General features: G+C 40.4%; 1 protein-coding gene and 1 pseudogene across 1 annotated transcript in view; both read left to right on the plus strand.

Moving 5' to 3' along the window:
* BRINP1 (BMP/retinoic acid inducible neural specific 1) overlaps positions 1-20,191 on the plus strand; it is a 180,207-nt gene that overhangs the window by 129,021 nt on the left and 30,995 nt on the right. The gene's annotated exons all lie outside the window — the stretch shown is intronic.
* LOC110211319 (actin, cytoplasmic 1 pseudogene) lies at positions 1,987-2,808 on the plus strand (annotated as a pseudogene).

A 20,191-nucleotide genomic window follows, 5' to 3' on the forward strand; every position in this document is an offset into this window, starting at 1 on the left:
AAGTGTGTTCATAAATTCATCTAAAAATCTGTATCCTATTAATTTTGTCAGTCTGCACAACTTCTATGGATAATGAATGGCAAATGTTTGCTCTCCTGGGTACTGGGCAAAGTACTGCTTCCTTATCTGAAACAACCTCTTTAAAGCTTTTAAGGGACCTTCAGCTTCAAATATTCAGATACATAGATTGATAAGTTAGAGCTAAAAAGTACCTTTGAGAATACTTAGGTCTTGAGATTCATAACATGTTAGAGCTGGAAATGACCTTAGAACATAGAATGTTGGGACATAGAATATAGAATATAAGAACTGGGAGTGACTTTAGCTTGATAAAATTTAAGAAATATTTCTCTAGTGCCATCAGAGTTCTAGGGTGAATAGCACTGAGGAGGAAAAGACTAAATTAAAAAAAAAAAGAAAGACAATTGCTCTCCTCAAGGAGATTACATTCTATTGCAAGCAGTACATAGATAACTATAATTAAAGGAATCCAGTGAAAAGGGTAAAGACTAGGTCAAAATACTTAGGAAGCATCACAGAAGGAAATACATAGCTATGATGATTAGGGAAGGTTTAGAGAGGAAGTGTCACCTGAAATGAGAATGAATAAAGAGAAGACAAAGAAAAGGAGAGCATTTTCCAGGCTGAGGGAACAGCTTGCATAACTACAGGGGACAGGAGTGTGGGGGAATGGGGGCCAAATTGAGGAAATAGTTGGTAATTCATTTTGCCTGGAGTATAGAGTATGCAAAGGAGGCTAATAAAAATTAAAACTGGACAGGTATGCTAGATTCAGAATATGGAGAGCCTTAAATGCTAAAACTGAGCAGTTTCATTTGCCTAAAGTCAATAGGGAGCCACTGAAGACTTTTTTTTTTTAATCAGGGAGGGTGTCTAGTGCCTTAGACATTTCCACCCCTTTTTGAGACTGTGTAAAGAGCAGATTATAGAGTATGGAGATATGTGACAGAGGGACCAACTGGAAATTGTAATAGTCTAGAAGAGAGGTGATAAGAGCATAAGCTTGGTTTTTGTCAGCATAAATGAGGAGGTACTGTAGGTAGAAAATTAGAATTTAACAACTCATCAGAGAGGGATGTGAGCAAGAGGAAAGAGTCAAAAGTGACTCCAAGGTAATCAATGTGAGAACCAAAAAGGCTAATGAAATAGCCTTGCTTTTCTAAGTGAGGTAGGAGATGAAGTTATTTGCTAAGTGAGGTGAAGTATGCAGTATCTGGGAATTGAAAAGGGAAGAGGAGGTTTGGAACAACTGTACTGGAGAATCATACATTATTAAAATAGTTAACTATAAGGTTAAGATTGTAAAGAGAAAAGAATGAGGACATACCATGGGCAATTGGCAAAATAGGAAGAAATTGAGGAACTAGAAGTCTCCAAAAAGACAAAAGATCTTAGGTGTAAGAGTAAAGAAAAGAACAGGACTTCAAGGTCCCAAGATAATAGACATCACATTTTTCAGTCACCACAAGATCTATAGCATGTCAGGCTGAGGTAGAATAGAAATGAAAACCTTGGCAATTGAGGAAATTGATAAAAATAGAGGACCAGAGTGATTGAAGAGAAACCAGTATGTCAAATGAGCTAATATATTTAAAGTGCTTTGAAACCCTGAAGTGTTATATGTGTTAGCTGTTGTTGCTGTTGATGATGATAATGTTGTTGTGGTGGTTGTTGTTGTTATTATTATTATTATGTTCCTGAGGCTGAAGGAGGATTTTTGAGATGATCGTATAACTTATAATTAAGTCCTTGAGCAAAGAGAAAGAATGATGAGTAGTTTAGAAAATAGCAACAATGATGTGTAGATAGGGGGATAGGCATAGATGATATCTACTTCAAATGAGGAGTGGTTTTTGAAAATGGTGACAGTAAGGTAGCGTGAGCTCTTTCACCCAGCATGCACTTGCCTCCCCCCTGCTTCCAGGTGCTGCACCACCTCCTCTGTCTTAAGGGCTTAAACTTGCCACTTCAAAGTTCACCATGGATAATGATATTGCTGCTCTCATTGTTGACAATGGTTCTGGAATGTGCAAAGCTGGCTTTGCAGGAGATGATGCCCCTAGGGCTGTCTTCCCTTCCATTTTTGGGTGCCCCAGACATCAGGGTGTGATGGTAGATATGGGCCAGAAAGACAGCTACGTGGGGGATGAGGCCTAGAGCAAGAGAGGTATTCTGACCCTGAAGTACCCCATTGAACATGGTATTGTCACCAACTGGGATGACATGGAGAAGATCTGGCATCATACTTTCTACAATGAGCTCCGTGTGGCCCCTGAAGAGCACCCTGTGCTGCTTACAGAAGCCCCGCTGAACCCCAAAGCCAACAGAGAAGAGATGACTCAGATTATGTTTGAGACCTTCAACACCCCTGCCACGTACGTTGCCATCCAGGCTGTGCTGTCTCTGTATGCCTCTGGTCATACCACTGATATTGTGATGGACTCCGGTGATGGTGTGACCTACACTGTGCCCATCTATGAAGGTTATGCCCTTCCCCACGCCATACTCCATCTGGATCTGGCTGGCCGTGATCTGACGGACTACCTCATGAAGATCCTGACCGAGAGAGGGTACAGTTTCACTACCACAGCTGAGAGGGAAATCATGTGTGACATCAAGGAGAAGCTGTGTTATGTCACCCTAGACTTTGAGCAGGAGATGGCCACTGCTGCATCTAGCTCCTCTCTGGAAAAGAGCTATGAGCTTCCCGATGGTCAGGTTATCACCATTGGCAATGAAAGTTTCCAATGCCCAGAAGCTCTCTTCTAGCCATCTTTCTTAGGTATGGAATCCTGTGGAATCCATGAAACTACCTTCAACTCAATCATGAAGTGTGATGTTGACATCCGTAAGGATTTGCATGCCAATAACATATTGTCTGGTGGTACCACCATGTACCCAGGCATTGCTGACAGGATGCAGAAGGAGATTACAGCCCTAGCTCCCAGCACAATGAAAATCAAGATCATTACCCCACCTGAGCGTAAATACTGTTTTTGGATTGGAGGCTCCATCCTGGCATCTCTTTCCACCTTCCAGCAGATGTGGATCAGCAAGCAGGAGTATGATGAATCTGGGCCTTCCATTGTCCACCACAAGTGTTTCCAAATTGACTGTTTGTGTTTTTTTTTTTTGTCAAAGGGTGTGACATGATAATTGCCCCCCCCCAAAAAAAAAAGATGAGATTGGCATGGCTTTATTTGTTTTGTTTTGTTTTTGGCGCTTGACTCAGGATTTAAAATCTGGAATGGTGAAGATGATGAGCAGTCTAAGTATGTTGGAGGCAAACATTCCCAAAGTTCTACAGTGCCTCTTCAGGACTCTGATTGTACATTTGTTTTTTTTTTTAAATAATCATTCCAAATATTGTATGATGCATTATTACAGAGTTACAAGCCTCTATGAAGGCTGTCTTCTGCTAGAGCAAAGGAGCTAGGTAACAAAAATCCATATGGGGAGGGGGGAGGGAGGGAAGGTACTGGTATTGCTTTACATGTAAATTATGTAATCCTTTAAAAAAAACTTTTTGTATCTTCCGCCTTAATACTTGTTCCTTTTTTTTTTAATTGTCGGCCATAATGGATGGCCCCCTAAATTCCCTCCCTGCCCCCAACATAGATGTGAATGAAGACTTTACAATCTCCCTGAGAGTTTTATGAGATGACTGAGAACTAGGTCTTCTGGTCTAACACTCTCAGTATTTAGGTAGAGAAAACTGAGGTCTAAGTATGAGAAGGGACTTCACCAAGGTCAGAATGGTAGCAAATAGCAGAGCCAAGATGGCCTTCTCTGCCATTGCTATATACTTCAATGGGTCTGTGATTATATCAGTGGGAGGACTCTCTTTGACAATGCAAATGGCAATCCAGTCACAGCTTTTCAGGCTGGACAGCTTTTGGGTGAGTGCTCCTAATAATTCTCCACAGTGCACACATTAAAGAAAAAAACATGGTGACAGTAATAGGATTTAGAAACATCAGTTGGTGATCATTCCCTGGCAGCACTCAGTAGGGCAGATTCTTCATTCCTCCCAAATTATCTCTTTTCCTCCCACCTTCACCCACTGATTGAGAATACAAAAATGTGATATCAATTATACATGTGAAATCATGCAAAATGTATTTCTGTATTAGTCATGTTTTTTAAAAAAAGCAAGAAAAATAAAGTGAAAATAGTTATGGTTCTATCTGCATTCAGAACCATCAGTTCTTTCTCTGGAGGTAGAGAGCATTTTTCATTAGAAGTCCTTTGGATTTGTCTTGGATCATTGTATTGCTGAGAATGGTTAAGTCATTCACAGTTGCTCATCTGACAATATTGTTGTTACTATGTACAATAGTGTCCTCCTGCTCACTTCACTTTGCTTCAGTTCATATAAGTCTTCTCACCTTTTTCTGAAACCATCTTGCTCATCATTTCTTACAGGACAATAATATTCCATCACAATCATATGCCAATTTCTTCAGCCATTTCCCAGTTGATGCACATCTCCTAAATTTCCAGTTCTTGGCCATCACAAGAAAGAGCTGCTATATATGTATGTGTATGTGTGTGTGTGTGTGTGTGTGTGTGTGTGTGTGTGTGTGTGTGTATATATATATGTATTTGTACAAATAGGCCCATAGGTCCTTTTCCTTTTCCTTTCATATCTTTAGGATACAGACCTAATAGCGGTATTGCAGGGTGAAAAGGTATATACAGTTTTATAGTCTTTTAGGCACAGTTTAAAATTGTTCTGAAAAATAGTCGCATCATTTCACAACTCCACCAATAGTGCATTAGTGTCCCAGTTGTTTCACATCCCCTCCAACATTTGTCATTTTCCTTTTCTGTCATATTTGCCAATCTGATAGGTGTGAGGTGATACCTCAGAGTTGTTTTAATTTATTTTAACCAATAGTGATTTAGAACATTTTTTCTTTTGCTTTTTAGCTAGGCAATGGGGTTCAGTGACTTGCCCAGGGTCACACAGCTAGTAAGTGTCAAGTGTCTGAGGCCAGATTTGAACTCAGGTCCTCCTGACTCCAAGGCTAGAGCTCTATCCACTGTGCCACCTAGCTGCCCCTAGAGCATTTTTTTCATATGACTATAGATAGCTTTGATTTTTCTTTCTGAAAACTACCTGTTCATATCCTTTGACCACTTATCAATTATAAGACCTTGTGCTCTTATAAATTTGAGTCAGTTCTCTATTTAAGAAATGAGGCCTTTATCAGAGGAACTTTATCAGAGAAAACTTTTTTTTCCTACAGTTCCTTGTTTTCCTTCAAATCTTGGCTGTATTGGTTTTATTAGTGCAAAACCTTTTTAATTTCATGTAATCAAAATTTACATCCTATAATCCTCTCTATCTTGTTTGGTCACACATTCTTCCCTTATCCATAGATCTGACAGGTAAAATTTTCCATGCTCCCCAATTTGCTTCTGATATCACCTTTTATGTGAAAATTATGTACCCATTTTGATCTTATCTTGCTATAATGTACAAAATGTTGGGCCTGCCCATTCTCACAAGTCATTTTCGACGCTTTCAAAGCACTCCATTCTCATCTTTCCTTCTCAAAATTTTTGCCTTCCTTCAAGGCATGAGCCAGGTCACAGCTTTTCTGTACAACCTTCCTGAATATCAGTCATCATTGCTGTCCTTTCCTTCCTCAGTTTTACCTGTCATTCTTCTTTGTGTACTCATAGTACTCACTCTGGGATACTGGAAATTCCTGGAGGGCAGTGGCTGGCTCTTTTTTTTTTTGCCTTTTTTTGCCTTTTTTTCCCTCTGCATGTAGCACAATGTTTGGTAATAAAGCAGGCAATTAAGAAGTGTTTGTTGCAATGAACTGAAGGATCCTTAGCCTGTGAATGGCAGTATGCAAAGTTCTTACAGGTTAGTAAATCCATTGGATCCTCATAACTTTCCTGTGGAGACGGCAAAAATTAATATTCCACTTTTGAAAGGAGTAGGGTGTGGGCTGGAGTTAAAGGGGCGGGAGGTGGTCCAGATCCATGATTGTATTGGAATAGGTAACTCCTAATGAAGAAATTCATTCTATCATTGAAAATTGTCACCTAGAGGCACTGAGAAGTTAAGTGACTTATCCAAGGTGACATACTAGGTATGTATCAGAGATAGAGCTTGAGCCAAAATCTTCCTATGAGGCTCTGTCCACTACTTCACATTGCCTCAGAATCCACTTTAAGATGAGAAGAGTCAGGGAGGGAATAGTACTCACCATGTGCCAGGTGTTATGCTAAACACTTTTACAAACTTACAAGGGAGGTGCTATTATTATCCCCATTTTGCCTTTGAACAAACTGAGGCAAATAGAGGTTTAATGACTTGCCCAGGGTCATACAACTAGTAAGCATCTGAGGTCAGATTTGAACTCAGATCTTCTGATTCCAGGCCCAGTGCTCTATCCACTGTGCCATTAGCTGCCTCAGAGAAATAACTTACCCAGGGTTAGTTAGATTTTAAAATCATAATTTCTCACAGTTGGAAAGGACTGACATTAGAGGTAAGCCAGTCTAGATTTCTTTGGCCTTTCTAAATTTCTACTGTTTATTCTGAGCAGCAGATAGAATATTTCAGCTAACTAGGTGCCATAGTTTTAAACCAGCATAATGGGTCATATAGCATAGTAGACTGGATGCTAGAACATATAGCACAGGATCACAAATTAGAACTGAAAGGGACTTCAGAGATAATGGAATCCAACTCCCTTATTTTATAGATAAGGAAACTGAGGTCCTGAGAGGCCCAAGGTCACACAGGTAGTAAGTGGCAGAGCCAAATTCAAATCCAGGTGCTTTCACAAGTCTTATGCTCTATCCCTCTACCATACTGCCTCCTAAACTTAGATTCAGGAAGATCTGAGTTTTATCCCTTCTCTCTCACTTGCTATTTGACCATGGGTAAGTCACTTAACCTCTCTAAGTCTCAGTTTCCTCAGCTTTAATATGGGGAGAAAAATACTTGTGGTACTTTCCTCACAAGGCTACTGAGGCACAAATAGATAATGAATGTAAAGTGATTCACAAGCTTTAAATGTTATGTAAATGTCATACATTTTTTAAAGTATCTGTTATTAGAAACTAGGCCATTAGAGAATCGGTTGAATATAAGCACCATGAAGGCATGGGATGTTTTTCATTTTGTCTTTATGTCCTATAAACTTAACATGGTGCTTTGCACATGGTAAGTGTTAAATAAATGCTTGTCAGATTCTGTTATGTTGGGGGAACTGAGTGTATTTAGCCTACAGGATGAAAAAGACTCAGATTTACATGAAATACTTAGTTTAGACATTTATTAAGCACCTAATAAAACTAGGGATACAAACCCAAAACAAAATAGTCTCTGCTTTCAAGATGCTTACATTCTAGAAAGGGAGTAGTGGCCAGGCTGTTTTGCTATGAGAAATCATAGGGGTGATAAGAGCAGCAGTAAGGGGTATTTCCAGGAGCAAATAATACTATTGTTTTGATAAGCATTCCATAAGCAAGAAGTAGAAAGGTAGCAGTGTGAGGACATGTGCAATGGCAAGGAGAATGGCAAAGAAGACGGCCAGGGCGCCAATATTTCTCCTTCCACCTTGATCCTATTCCCTGCCACCTTTTCTAGCAGATTGCTTCAGCCATCATTCCTTTTTCTTCCTAATCTTCATTTTCTCAGTACTGTTTTTTTTTCCCCTACTGACTGCAAATATAGCAAAGGCTTCCCCATCTTGATTTTTTTTTTACTAGGTTACATCATCCTCGCTAATTATCCTCTGTTTCTCAGCAAACCACTTGAAAAAGCCATTTCTACTTGGTATTTTAATTTCATCTCCTAGCAGTACCTTCTTAACTCCCTTCACTCTGGCTTCTTACCATTCAACTGAATTCTTATCATTCAATGGAAACTGTTCTCTTTAAAGTCACCAACCATCTTTTAATTGCCAAATCTATTGACCTTTTCTCTATCCTCATCGTCCTTGCCCTTTCTGTGGCTTTCCACTCTGCCTCAGACACTTAACCTACTGTGTGACTCTGAGAAAGTCACTTAATGTCTTTCAGTTTCATGTTCATCATCTATAAATTAGCATCTACCTCCTGGGATTGTTGTGAGGATCAAATGAGATCATATATGTAAAATGCTTTTTCAAAATTTACAATTCTATATACTAGATATTGACCTCCTCTGCCTAGGTACTCTCTCTTAGGATTTTAATGACAATGCTTTCTCTCTATTCTCCTCTTAGTTGACTGGACTTATCAACATGTCCCCCAAGGCTAACTATCCTTGGCCCTCTTCCCTTTTCTTTCTACACTCCTAAACTTGGTGATCTCATGAGTTCCATTAGCTTCCATTCTTTCTACTCTCCTAAACTTGATGATCTCATGAGTTCCATTGGCTTCCATTCTTTCTACTGTCCTAAACTTGGTGATCTCATGAGTTCCATTGGCTTCCATTCTTTCTACTCTCCTAAACTTGGTGATCTCATGAGTTCCATTGGAAGCCAGCTAGAGCCCCTAGCCGAGGCAGCTAGGTTGCACAGTGGATAGAGCTCCAGACTTGGAGTCAGGAGGACCTGATTTTAAATCCAGCCTTAGACACTTGACACTTACTAGCTGTGTGACCCTGGGCAAGTCACTTAACCTGAACTGCCTCACCCAAAAAAAAAATCAAAGGGGGCAGCTAGGTGGTGCAGTGTATAGAGCACTGGCCCTGGGGTCAGGATATTATATCCTGCGTTCACATCTTGAATTGCCTGTTAGATGTATTGAACTGGATGTTGTCTCAATCTTAACATGTAAGAAATAGAATTATCTTTTCCATCAATTCTTCCAATCTTCTGACCTCCCCTATTGCTGTCAAGTCACCTAGGTTCACAACTTCCATTCCTCATTTTCATTCTCCAGTAATAATCAGTTGACAATTCTTGTTGCTTTTACCTTCAGATCTCTGCCATATCTTTATCTATATCTATACTCATTTGTTATCACTGTAGCTCAGACCTTCATCTCCTCTCACTCCTCCCTCCAATCCATCTTCCATATAGCTGCCCAAGTAATTTTTCTAAAGTACATGTTGATCATTTCATACATGCTCAGACAAATTCCAGCGGCTCCCTACTGGCTCAAAAAGCCAATCTAAATTCCTCTGGCATTTAAAACACTTCAGAACCTGGTACCTTCCCACCTTTCTAGGTTTCTTACATATTACTCTCCTCCTAACACTCTTCAACCCAGGTAGGCTGGACAATTTGTTTTTCTGCACAAAAAACCCTGCTTCTCCCTTCTCTGTGTCTTTGAACTGTATGTTCCTCATGACTGGAATGCACTCACTCCTCAAATCTACCTCCCTGCAGACCTAGCTGTCTTCCAGACTCTGTTCAAATGTCACTTTCTAAATGAAGGTTTCCCTGCTCTTCTGAAAGCTAGTGATCTCTCTCCCATAATAGACAGATAGATAAATAGATAGATAGATAGAGAGATAGATAATAGATAGATAGATAGATAGATAGATAGATAGATAGATAGATAGATAGATAGATAGATGGATAGATGGATGGATGGATGGATGGATGGATGGATGGATGGATGGATGGATGGATGGATGGATAGATAGATAGATAGATAGATAGATAGATAGATAGATAGATAGATAGATAGATAGATAGATGGATGGATGGATGGATGGATAGATAGATAGATAGATGGATGGATGGATGGGTAGATAGATAGATGAGAGAGTGATTAGATATAGATATAGAAAATAAATTAGGTACTACCATACATTCTGTTATATAGTATATAATATTAAATATTATATGTTTTCTTCCCCATCAGCTTGCAAATTCTTTAAGGACAGAGATGGTTTCACTTTTGTATTTGTGTCTACGGTGCTCAGCAGAGTACTTGTCACATAGGAATTTAATAAAAGATTGTTGACTGAATGGGACCAAGTAAATATAGTGAGCCACATGACTTTCTCTACTTACCAAAGGAAGGAGAAAAGGGCAAGGATATGATCTGAGTTGTTTGTTCTTCTTCTTTAGCCCTGCTAGAGCTCAGACCTCCCAAACTCAAGAACTCCACCAGCTTCAGCCTCCTGAGGTAGCAGGGATTACACGCCTGCATCACCATATCCCAGCTGGCCTGGGTGCGAAAACTGAGTGGATTGAGTCCTTTAGAGCATAGAATTGTCTGAAGGCATGGCAGGAGGAATAGGGATTAGTTTGGCTAGGCCTGAAGAGCAATGGTGGTAGTTGTTATGAAAAACAGTAGGTTTTGAATTTAGAGAACTTGATTTCAAATCCTAGCTCTGTTCCTTACTACGTGTGTGACCCTGGGTACTCAATTAACCTTTCTGGTCCACATGTTCCTCAACTGTAAAATGACTGCATTAGACTAGATGACTGACCTTGAAAGTCGCTTTTGTTTATAAATCTATGGTCCTTATGATCCTAAATGTTGTCACTGTAAGATAGAGCACTGGGCCTGAAGTTAGGAAGACCTGAGTTTGAATTCAGTCTCAGAGATTTACTGGCTGTGTGACCCTGGGCAAGTCACTACTTAACCTATTTGCCTCAGTTTTCTCATCTGTAAAATGGGAATAATAATAGCACCTACCACCCAGGGTTTTTGTGAGGATCAAATAAGATGATAATTATAAAGCATATAGCAAAGTGTGTGGTATATAGTTAGCAATATATAAATGTTAGCTGTTATTATTATATAAAACATATATAAATATACTTCTCCTATATTTACATGTAAATATTAAAAAATCTTTAATATACTTATATACTATTATAATTTCATGTATATATGGGGAGAAAAAAAAACTCCCTGTGCGAAGGTGACATAGGATGCCTTGGGAGTAGCAGCTTCCCTATCCTTGGAGGTCTTTAAGCAGAGTCTGGAAAACCACTTGTCAGGGATTTTAGAGAAGGGATTCCTATTTCTTCCACCTCTGACATTCTGTGGTTCTGTGATCTGGACCTTAACCAAACCCCACTTCCTACTCCCTTCACGAAGGAAGGCAAACAAGTGGTCTCATGAGATTGCAAGAGCCCTATGGCTGCCTGTCTCCCTTTCCCAGAGAGTAAATGACCTGTCACGGAGACAGGACTGAACTTCTGAATGAGATCACAGCCTTTTCGCCCTTTCTGCACAGTTTCACCCGGTAAATTATTGTCTTATTTCCATTCCACTCCAATGAGCTGTCAGCGATGGATACTGTAATTCAGCGCAATAGAAACACAAACAGATGGGTAATTGACCTGCGTGCCTTCATTACACTGGAGTTCAGTGCTGCTGTTCCAGCCATAAAGTCCTTTATCTGCCAGTCTGAAATCCCTGGGCTTTTTGTGAGGAAGGAGATCAGGCCGGGAGGCTTGCAGGCGGTTCACTCGGAGTTATTATTCCCTCTGCCTCATGCGTTTCAGAGACCAACAGAATCTGACAGGCAGAACTTACCAGGTACAAGACAACAGCTGGGAGTCCTATAGGGCTTGACAATGTCTACAGGGGGTTGCATTCTGGTGCTCTAATGGGAGAGAAAAATATTTGTCTTCCATCACACGAGGACCTTTTTTTTCCCCTTCTCCCTCATCTAGTACAATTGGCCTCCCCTTGACACCAGAAGAGAGTGTGCATTTAGCTACTAATGAAATAGGTCAGAAAACAAACTATTTAGTCAAGAAAGATTTGTTGAGTCCCTACAGGGAGCATAGCACCAGTTTAGATGCTTAGGGGAAGTTGTAGCATAGTGTTTGCCGTGAACATGGAGTCAGAAGATGGGTGTTGGAATCCTGACTCTGTTCCTCATTGCTTATCTGACCTTGAGACAAGTCACTTTACCTCTGAAGGGTTTAGTTTCCTCATCTGTGGAATGAAGGGATTGTCTTTGATCTATAAGGGCCCTTCCTGGTCTAAATCCTATGATCTAAAATGGTCCCTGCCTTAAAGGGGCTTAGAGTGAATCATGGCCATTCCTGGCTCTGAACATTTTTTTCCAGGCTCTTCTAAGAATGTTGGGGCTAAAAGATGAATTCAGAATCACCCAGCCCAATACCCTCATTTTACCTATGAATAAGTCAAGGCTCATAGAAGGAAAGGGATTTGCCCGAGATCACACAGCTATTAAGTGACAAAAGGGATAGCCTGTAACTGAGATATTCTGATTCCGTGTCTTGGGCTCAGGGGATATTCCTCGAGCATACTTTCTCACCAAGATAAATCCAATCCAAGCTTTAAGGACAAACCAACCTGAGGTGGGAAGTTAGGGGAACACGGGGGACTGAGCCAGTATACTCTGAGGACAGGTCCCATCCTTGAGAGCTGTGTCTCAATTTTCATCTCTGACATTGCCTATTTAATTTCAAAACCTATCAAGCCCTATCCCTTTTGTTATTTACCAAACATTTATTAACCATTTGATGCTTGCTGAGTTGGGAGAGATGAGAAAAGAAAAGGGTAGGCTCTCTCTCCTAATGCAAGTCTAGTTTTGAATACATGACCCAGACCCATGATACAAGGAAGTATACAATCAACTTTTACCTCATATCAACCAGACCCTAAGGAGCAAAGGAGGTCAAAAATTTGGGTGATGCATATGTGTAAGAGTAATCTGGGAGGAAGACTACACTAAATTATTCTAGAAATGCTTGCACACTTGTGCCTGAATTCACGTAGCTTTTGAGGAGCTAGGCAGAACGCTGTATCCCAACTCATATAGGGATAACTATAACAGAGGGAAAAGACCCATTTGAATGTAATGGAAAAAGTTTTGGACTAAGAGGTAGGAGACTTGGGGCTAAGTCCCAGCTGGGAACTTTAATCAAAACACTTCCTATATCTGGTCAAGATTATCATTATCTAGGCAGCTGGTGGCATAGTGCATAGAGCACTGGACCCGGAGTGAGGAAGATCTGAGTTCAATTCCTCCCTCAGACACCTGTTAGTTGTGTGATACTGAACAAGTCACATAACCAAGGTCAGATAAGCAATGAGGAACAGAGTCAGGATTCTGCCTTGGTTTCCTTATTTTTTTTAATGTAAATTTACTTATTTTTAGTTTTCAACATTCATTTCCACAAGTTTTTTGAGTTCCAAATTTTCACCCCATCTCATCCCTCCCCCCACCCCAAGATGGCATGCATTCTGAATATCCCTTCCCCTAGGCTGTCCTTTCTTCTCTCTCTCCCCCCTTCCCTTCTCCCCTTCCCCTTCTATTTTCCTGTAGGGCAGGATAGACTTCTGTACCCCATTTCCTGTATTTCTTATTCCCTAGTAGCATGTGAAAACTTTTTTTTAAAACATGTTTTTTAAACTTTAGGTTTCAGATTTTCTCTCTTCCTCCCTCCCCACCCACCCTCATTGAAAAGGCAAGCAACTCAATATAGGTTGTACATGTGCAGTTATGCAAAACACTTCCATAGTAGACATGTTGTGAAAAACTAACTCTATTTCCCTTAATCCTATCCTGCCCTCCCATTTATTCTATTCTTTCTTTTGACCCTGTCCCTCCTCAGAAGTATTTACTTCTGATTACCCCCTTTCCCAATCTGCCCTCCTCTCTATCATCCCCCTGCTCTCTTGTCCCCTTCTCCCCCTATTTTCCTGTAGGGTAAGACAGATTTCCATACCCAATTGAATGTGTATGTTATTCCCTCCTTAAGCCAAATCCTATGAGAATAAGATTCACTCATTCCCTCTCACCTTCCCCTGTTTCCCCTCCACTGTAAGAGACTTTTCTTTCTGTTTTTTTGTGAGATAATTTACCCCATTCTACCTCTCCCTTTCTTCTTCTCTGAGTATCTCCTCTCTCATCCCTTAATTTTATTCTCCAGATATGACCCCTTAATCTTCAACTCACCCTGTGCCCTCTATCTATCTACATATACATACATACAATTTTTTCCTTCAACTACCCTAATACTGACAAAGGTCTCATGAGTTACAAATATCATCTTTCCATGCAGGAATGTAAACAGTCCAGTCTTAATAAGTCTCTTATGATTTCTCTTTCCTGTTTACCTCTTCATGTTCCACTGAGTCCTGTATTTGAAAGTCAAATTTTCTTTTAGCTCTGGTCTTTTCATCAGGAATGCTTGAAAGTCCTCTATTTCACTGAATGACCATTTTTTCCCCTGAAGGATTATACTCAGTTTTGCTGGGTAGGTGATTCTTGGTTGTAATCCTATCTCCTTTGCCCTCTGGAATATTATATTCCATGCCCTGTGGTCCTTTAATGTAGAAGCTGCTAAATCTTGTGTTATCCTGATTGTGTTTCCACAGTACTTGAATTGTTTCCTTCTGGCAGCTTGTAATATTTTCTCCTTGACCTGGGAACTCTGGAATTTGGCTATAATATTCCTAGGAGTTTTCCTTTGGGGATCTCTTTCAGGAGGAGATCTGTGGATTCTTTCAATTTCTATTTTGCCCTCTGGTTCTAAATATCAGGGCAGTTTTCCTTGATAATTTCTTGAAAGATGATGTCTAGGCTCTTTTTTTGATCATGGCTTTCAGATAGTCCAATAATTTTTAAATTCTCTCTCCTGGATCTATTTTCCAGGTCAGTTGTTTTTCCAATGAGATATTTCACATTGTTTTCTAATTTTTCATTCTTTTGGATTTTTTTACAGTGTCTTGATTTCTCATAAAGTCACTAGCTTCCAATTGCTCTATTCTAATTTTTAAGGAAGTATTTTCTTCAGTAAGCTTTTGGACTTCCTTTTCCATTTGGCCAATTTTTCTTTTTAGGGCATTTTTCTCCTCATTGGCTTTTTGGACCTCTTTTGCCATTTGGGTTAGGCTGTTTTTTAAGGTGTTATTTTCTTCAGTATTTTTTTGGGTCTCCTTTAGCAAGCTGTTGACTTGTTTTTCATGATTTTCTTGCATCACTCTCATTTCTCTTCCCAGTTTTTCCTCTACTTCCCTTACTTGCTTCTCAAAATCCCTTTTGAGCTCTTCCAAGGCCTGGGACTGATTCATATTTTTCTTGGAGGCTTTGGATGTAGGAGCTTTGACTTTGTTGTCTTCTTCTGGTTGTATATTTTGATCTTCTTTTTCACCAAAGTAAGATAATATAGTCTGACTCTTTTTGCACTGCTTGCTCATGATCCCAGCCAATTACTTGAGTTTTAAACTCTTTGTTAAGGTAAGAGTCTGCTTCCAATGTGGAAATGTACTGTCCCAAGCTTCAGGGGTTTGTAGCTGTTTTCAGAGATACTTGTAGGGACCTGTAAATTTTCAGTTCTTCCAAGGTGGTATGATAAGGGGTGAGGTGTTTACTCCTTTCCTGGCCTGTGAGCACAGGTATTCCTTTCTGTCCTGTAACTGTGAGGAGGGGCTCCTATCCACAGCCACTACAAGCTCCACCATGCCAGCATTCCTCTTCATCCCAGCACTGCCACCCAGAACTCTGACCCAGATCCACACATGGGCAAAGCGAGAGATTCCTGCCTCAGCACTGGCAAAGAGGTCCCTGCAATCCCCCTCTGATCAGACACTGGTTTCACCCTCAGTCTGTGGGCTGGAAGCTCGGGAAGCAGTTGCCACCCCCCACAGGGACACGCTTTTGGGGAATGAAGCTGAGACCCCGCCTTCCTCTCTCAGCAGTGCAGAAACAGACTTTTCCCACTGACCTTCTAAGTTGTCTTTGGCATTGGTGGGTTGAGGAGTCTGGAAACCTCCACAGCTGCCTGTGATTCAGTCCTCTGAGGCCTGCTCCAGGTTTGCTGTGGCCTGTGCACCCACACCACGTTGCACTCTGCTCCCAGCCCTGCGCGATACACCTTTCTGATCAATCATCTGGGTTGTCTTAGGCTGGAAATTTATTTCACTCTGTCTTTTTGTGGGTTCTGCTGCTTCAGAATTTGTTTAGAGCCATCTTTTATGAGTATTTGGAGGTGTTTGGGGGAGAGCTCAAGCAAGTCACTGCTTTCACTCCACCATCTTGGCTCAGCCTGTCTCGGTTTCCTTATGTATAAGATGGGGATGATAATAGTATCTACCTCCTTTGATTACTATAAGGATCAAATGAAATAATAATGCTACAAAAATGCCATTTATCATCATCATCTATAAAGTGGATATGAAAGGCAGTTTTTAAAAATGTGCTCCCATCCTTTTAATGTTAATGGAGATAGGTCCCATTTTGTATGGGTTTAGAGGCAGAGAGGTGGTGGAATGCATAGAGCGCTGGTCTGGAATCAGGAAGGTCTGAGTTCAACTCTGGCCTCAGACATTTAGTAGTTATGGCCCTGGGCAAGTCATTTAACCCTGTTTGCCTCAGTTTCTTTATCTGTAAAATGATTCTTGTGGTTCATCCTTCATTCTAGAAGAGGATCAATGATATGAGAAGGGTGATGTCTTGACTGCAAGTGCATTGGATTTAAGTGAGGCAGTGCAAGTTATCAGCCTCACTCTCTCCTCCAGAGCCATCGGAGTCCAGTGGCAAGATACATGTCAGGGTGTTTGGCTGTAGCCCCAGATTTAATGGGAGACCTTGGCCTTTTAAAGCTAAGGTCCTTCCCAGGTCTTAGTTTGTCTGAGGCAACAGCCATTCAGTAATTAAAGGCTAGGTAAGAATGGAGGCAAAACAAAGGGCTATAAAATTGTGTATACCCTTTGACACAGCAATACCACTACTAGGTCTGTATCCCAAAGAGATAATAAAAAAAGGGAAAAGGACCCATAGGTACAAAAATATTTTTAGCAACTCTTTTTGTGGTGGCAAAGAACTGGAAATTGAGGGGATGCTCATCAATTGGAGAATGGCTGAACAAGTTGTGTTATATGAATGTAATGGAATACAATTACTCTGTAAGAAATAATGAGCAGGTGGACTTTAGAAAAACCTGGAAAAACTTGCATGAACTGATGCTAAGTGAAGTGAGCAGAGCCAGGAAAACACCATACACAGTAACAGCAACCCTATGTGATATCCAACTTTGATAGACTTAGCTTTTCTCAGCAATACAATGATCTAAGACAATTCCAAAAGACTCATGATGGAAAATGCTATCCACATGGAGAGAAAGAACTGATGGAGTCTAAATGCAGATAGAATCATACTATTTTCTTTCTCTCTCTTTTTTTTTCTTTCTCATAGTTTTTCCCTTTTGGTATGATTCTTCCTTCACAATATGACTAATGTAGAAATATGTCTAATAGGATTGTACATGTATAGCCTCGATCAGATTGCTTGCCATCTTGGAAAGGTGAGAGGGGAGAGAGGGAAGAAAAAATTTGGAACTCAAAATCTTATAAAAGTGAGTGCTGAAAACTATCTTTACATGTAACTGGAAAAAACATAAAATACTATTAAGTAGAAAAGAAAAAAAAAAGAATGCAGGCAAAAGATGGCCTAGTGTGACTTTACAAAAGAATCAGTTGGGGGTGGTTGGGGGTGGCAGTGAAGATCCTCAAAGCTTCTGGCCAGAACAGAAACAATTGCTATTTATCCCGTAAAATGAGCTGGAGAAGGAAATGGCAAATCACTCCAGTATCTTTGCCAAGAAAACTCCAAATGGGGTCACAGAGAGTCAGACACAACTGAGACAGCTGACAGCAACAACAAAAAGGTGGTGCAGTACATAGAGTTCTGGGCTTAGAGTCAGGAAGATCTCGATTCAAATCTGACCTCAGACACTTACTAGCTGTGTGACCCTAAACAAGTCACTTTAAGTTTTGTTTGTCTCAGTTCCTTCCACTGCAAAATAGAGATAATAACAGCATCTACTTCATAGGGATGTTGTGAGGATCAAAGGAGATAATATTTGTGAAGTACATAGCACAGTACCTGGCTCATAGTAGGTACTATATAAATGTTGATTCTCTTCCTTTTCATTACCCTTCCCTTGGTCAAACTAGAGTGATCAGAACAGAGATGATGCATGCTATGTCAGGGTCAGGGAGAAGAGGACTAGATGAGTTTCCATATATGAAGCCCAACAATCACAATGTTAGATAGCAAGGGAGAAAGAATCAGAAAGTGATGGTCCTCTTTTTAATGCTCACACAACCACCATTGCCCACACATCCTGTATATTGAAGGCATCACATTTAAAATTCTAAGTAGTCTGAGAAAAAAAAAACATTCCATATGTTCAGTGTGGGTGAGTTGGTTTTGAAATAAAAATCACAATTTTTGTAAGTCCTACCAATTGTGCAGTGGAATCTATAACCTTCACAAAAGAGCGGCCGTGCTTTTTTTTTTTTTTTACATCCCTTGTAACTCATGTGGGTACAATACCTGGGTCCAAGTCCTAGTTTTTCCATCTACTTACTAGATGTGTGACCTTGGGCAAGTCTCTTGCCCTCTCTGGGATTGCACCCTCTCATCTGTGAAATGAGGATAAGTACACATGAACCACCAGACTCACAGAATTATTTTGAAGATAGTAAACCTTAAAGCATCAGAAACATGACATGTCGGTGTAAGCATATGATTATTATTCTATAAATTTGAATTATCATTACTTGCACAAGAACATATGGAGCTATGTGTTAATGCACATGTGTAATTCCTTGGGAGCTATGTGGAACAAAATATCCCACACCAGACAGCAGCTGTATATTTGCACAACAGTGATTCTATGGGCCAAATCCTGCCCCAAGATATTTATGGCTCCCATTGAAATAGGGAAAGGGAATGAGGCACCAGTATATGAGGCCAGAACTGGGCTTCTTTGTTGAACACAGGTGACTGAGGGAAGCCTTTGGCCAAGGCTGTTTGTGAATCCCTGCTGCTAACAAAATAGTTATGTAACTTTAAACAGTTAATGACATTTTGCAGAAAAGTACTTTGTAATTGCCTCTGTCTTCATTATTCTCCTTCAAAATTACCCAAGAGATCCTGCCTCAGAGACACGGAGGCACGGACGGAGTTTCCGTTTTTAAAGAGAAGCCTGTTTGTGTTACAACTGCTCATATAAAAAAAAAAAGCCCCCAATGCCAAGCCTTCTCTGTCTTTTTTTTTCCTCCAGTTATATTAAACATGTAAGGTAATACTGCTTTTTGAATCCTTGCCAAACTAAGAGATGATTTGACGCATTTTTCTAAAAAACTTGCTTTTCAAGTTCCTCTTGGGCTGAAACCAAGAATAGAAAATGTTCTCCCCACACACAGGGGATAGAGAAAATGATGAGCAAGCATATGGAAATAGAGCAGTGGCATGGAAAAATAGAAAGAGTCTTGGTCTCATTATCAGGAGACTTGAGTTGACACCCCTGCTAATGAGCCTCAGTTTTCCCATCTGAAAAAATGGGGAGAATAGTCCTTGCATTGCCTATTTCTTGAAGATAATTTGTGTGTATGTGGTGGGGTACTTTATCAACTAGAAAATGGCTATTATCACATAAAGACAGACAGAAAAGATGAGATTCTTCCATACTATTCTGTCTGAATGGACAAAGATAAAAATAATCAGTAGTTGGGTGGAAAGAAGGGGGTAGGGCTGGGGCTAAAAGGATCTTAGAATTGGAGACAGTGAATGTTGGAAGCCAGAGGGAATCTTAAATCCTCTACTCAGGAAAGTTTCCTATAGGTAGTTCACTGACTAAGCTAGAATCCAGTTTCTTATTTGGTATTGTTTTATTGCTTCCCACCACTGAGTCCAAAATGCTGGGCAAAGGATGTGTAATGGAGAATGTGGATCATCACAAAACTCCAAAGGGGAGAAGTAGAAAAAAAGAGGCTGTTGGGGAGGAATAGAAAAGGGTAGGAGGAGAAGAAGAGAATCAAACCACATCTGCAGGCAGAAGCCAGCTAAGTCCTTTGAGGATTCAGTTATCCCTAGGATTCTGCTAAAGATACTAAGATTGGTAGTGACCTTTCCTCCTGGGCCATACATGGCAATTTGTTTTTACCCATCTACTCTTCTTACCATGTATGATGAGAGGAAGTATGGCATCGAGACCAGAGAGCTGATTTTGAAGCCATATTGATCTAACTTCAGGTTCCGCCTCTGACACATTCTGGCCATGTGGCCCTGAACAAGTAACTTGACTTCCTAGTACTCTGAGTAACTCTCTACTGGTAGAGGGAGTTTCCTCACCTCTTTCCTCATAGGTCCAATTTCTCTCCCATGCTCATCTGCATTTGGGCCTTATCCTCCTAATAGACTGTGCTCCATGAGAGTAGGGACCATGTCTTATTAAAATTTTGTACCTCCCTTAAC

Source organism: Phascolarctos cinereus, unplaced genomic scaffold (assembly GCF_003287225.1).
Source record: "Phascolarctos cinereus isolate Bilbo 61053 unplaced genomic scaffold, phaCin_HiC Scaffold_2;HRSCAF=192, whole genome shotgun sequence".
NCBI lineage: Eukaryota > Metazoa > Chordata > Mammalia > Diprotodontia > Phascolarctidae > Phascolarctos > Phascolarctos cinereus.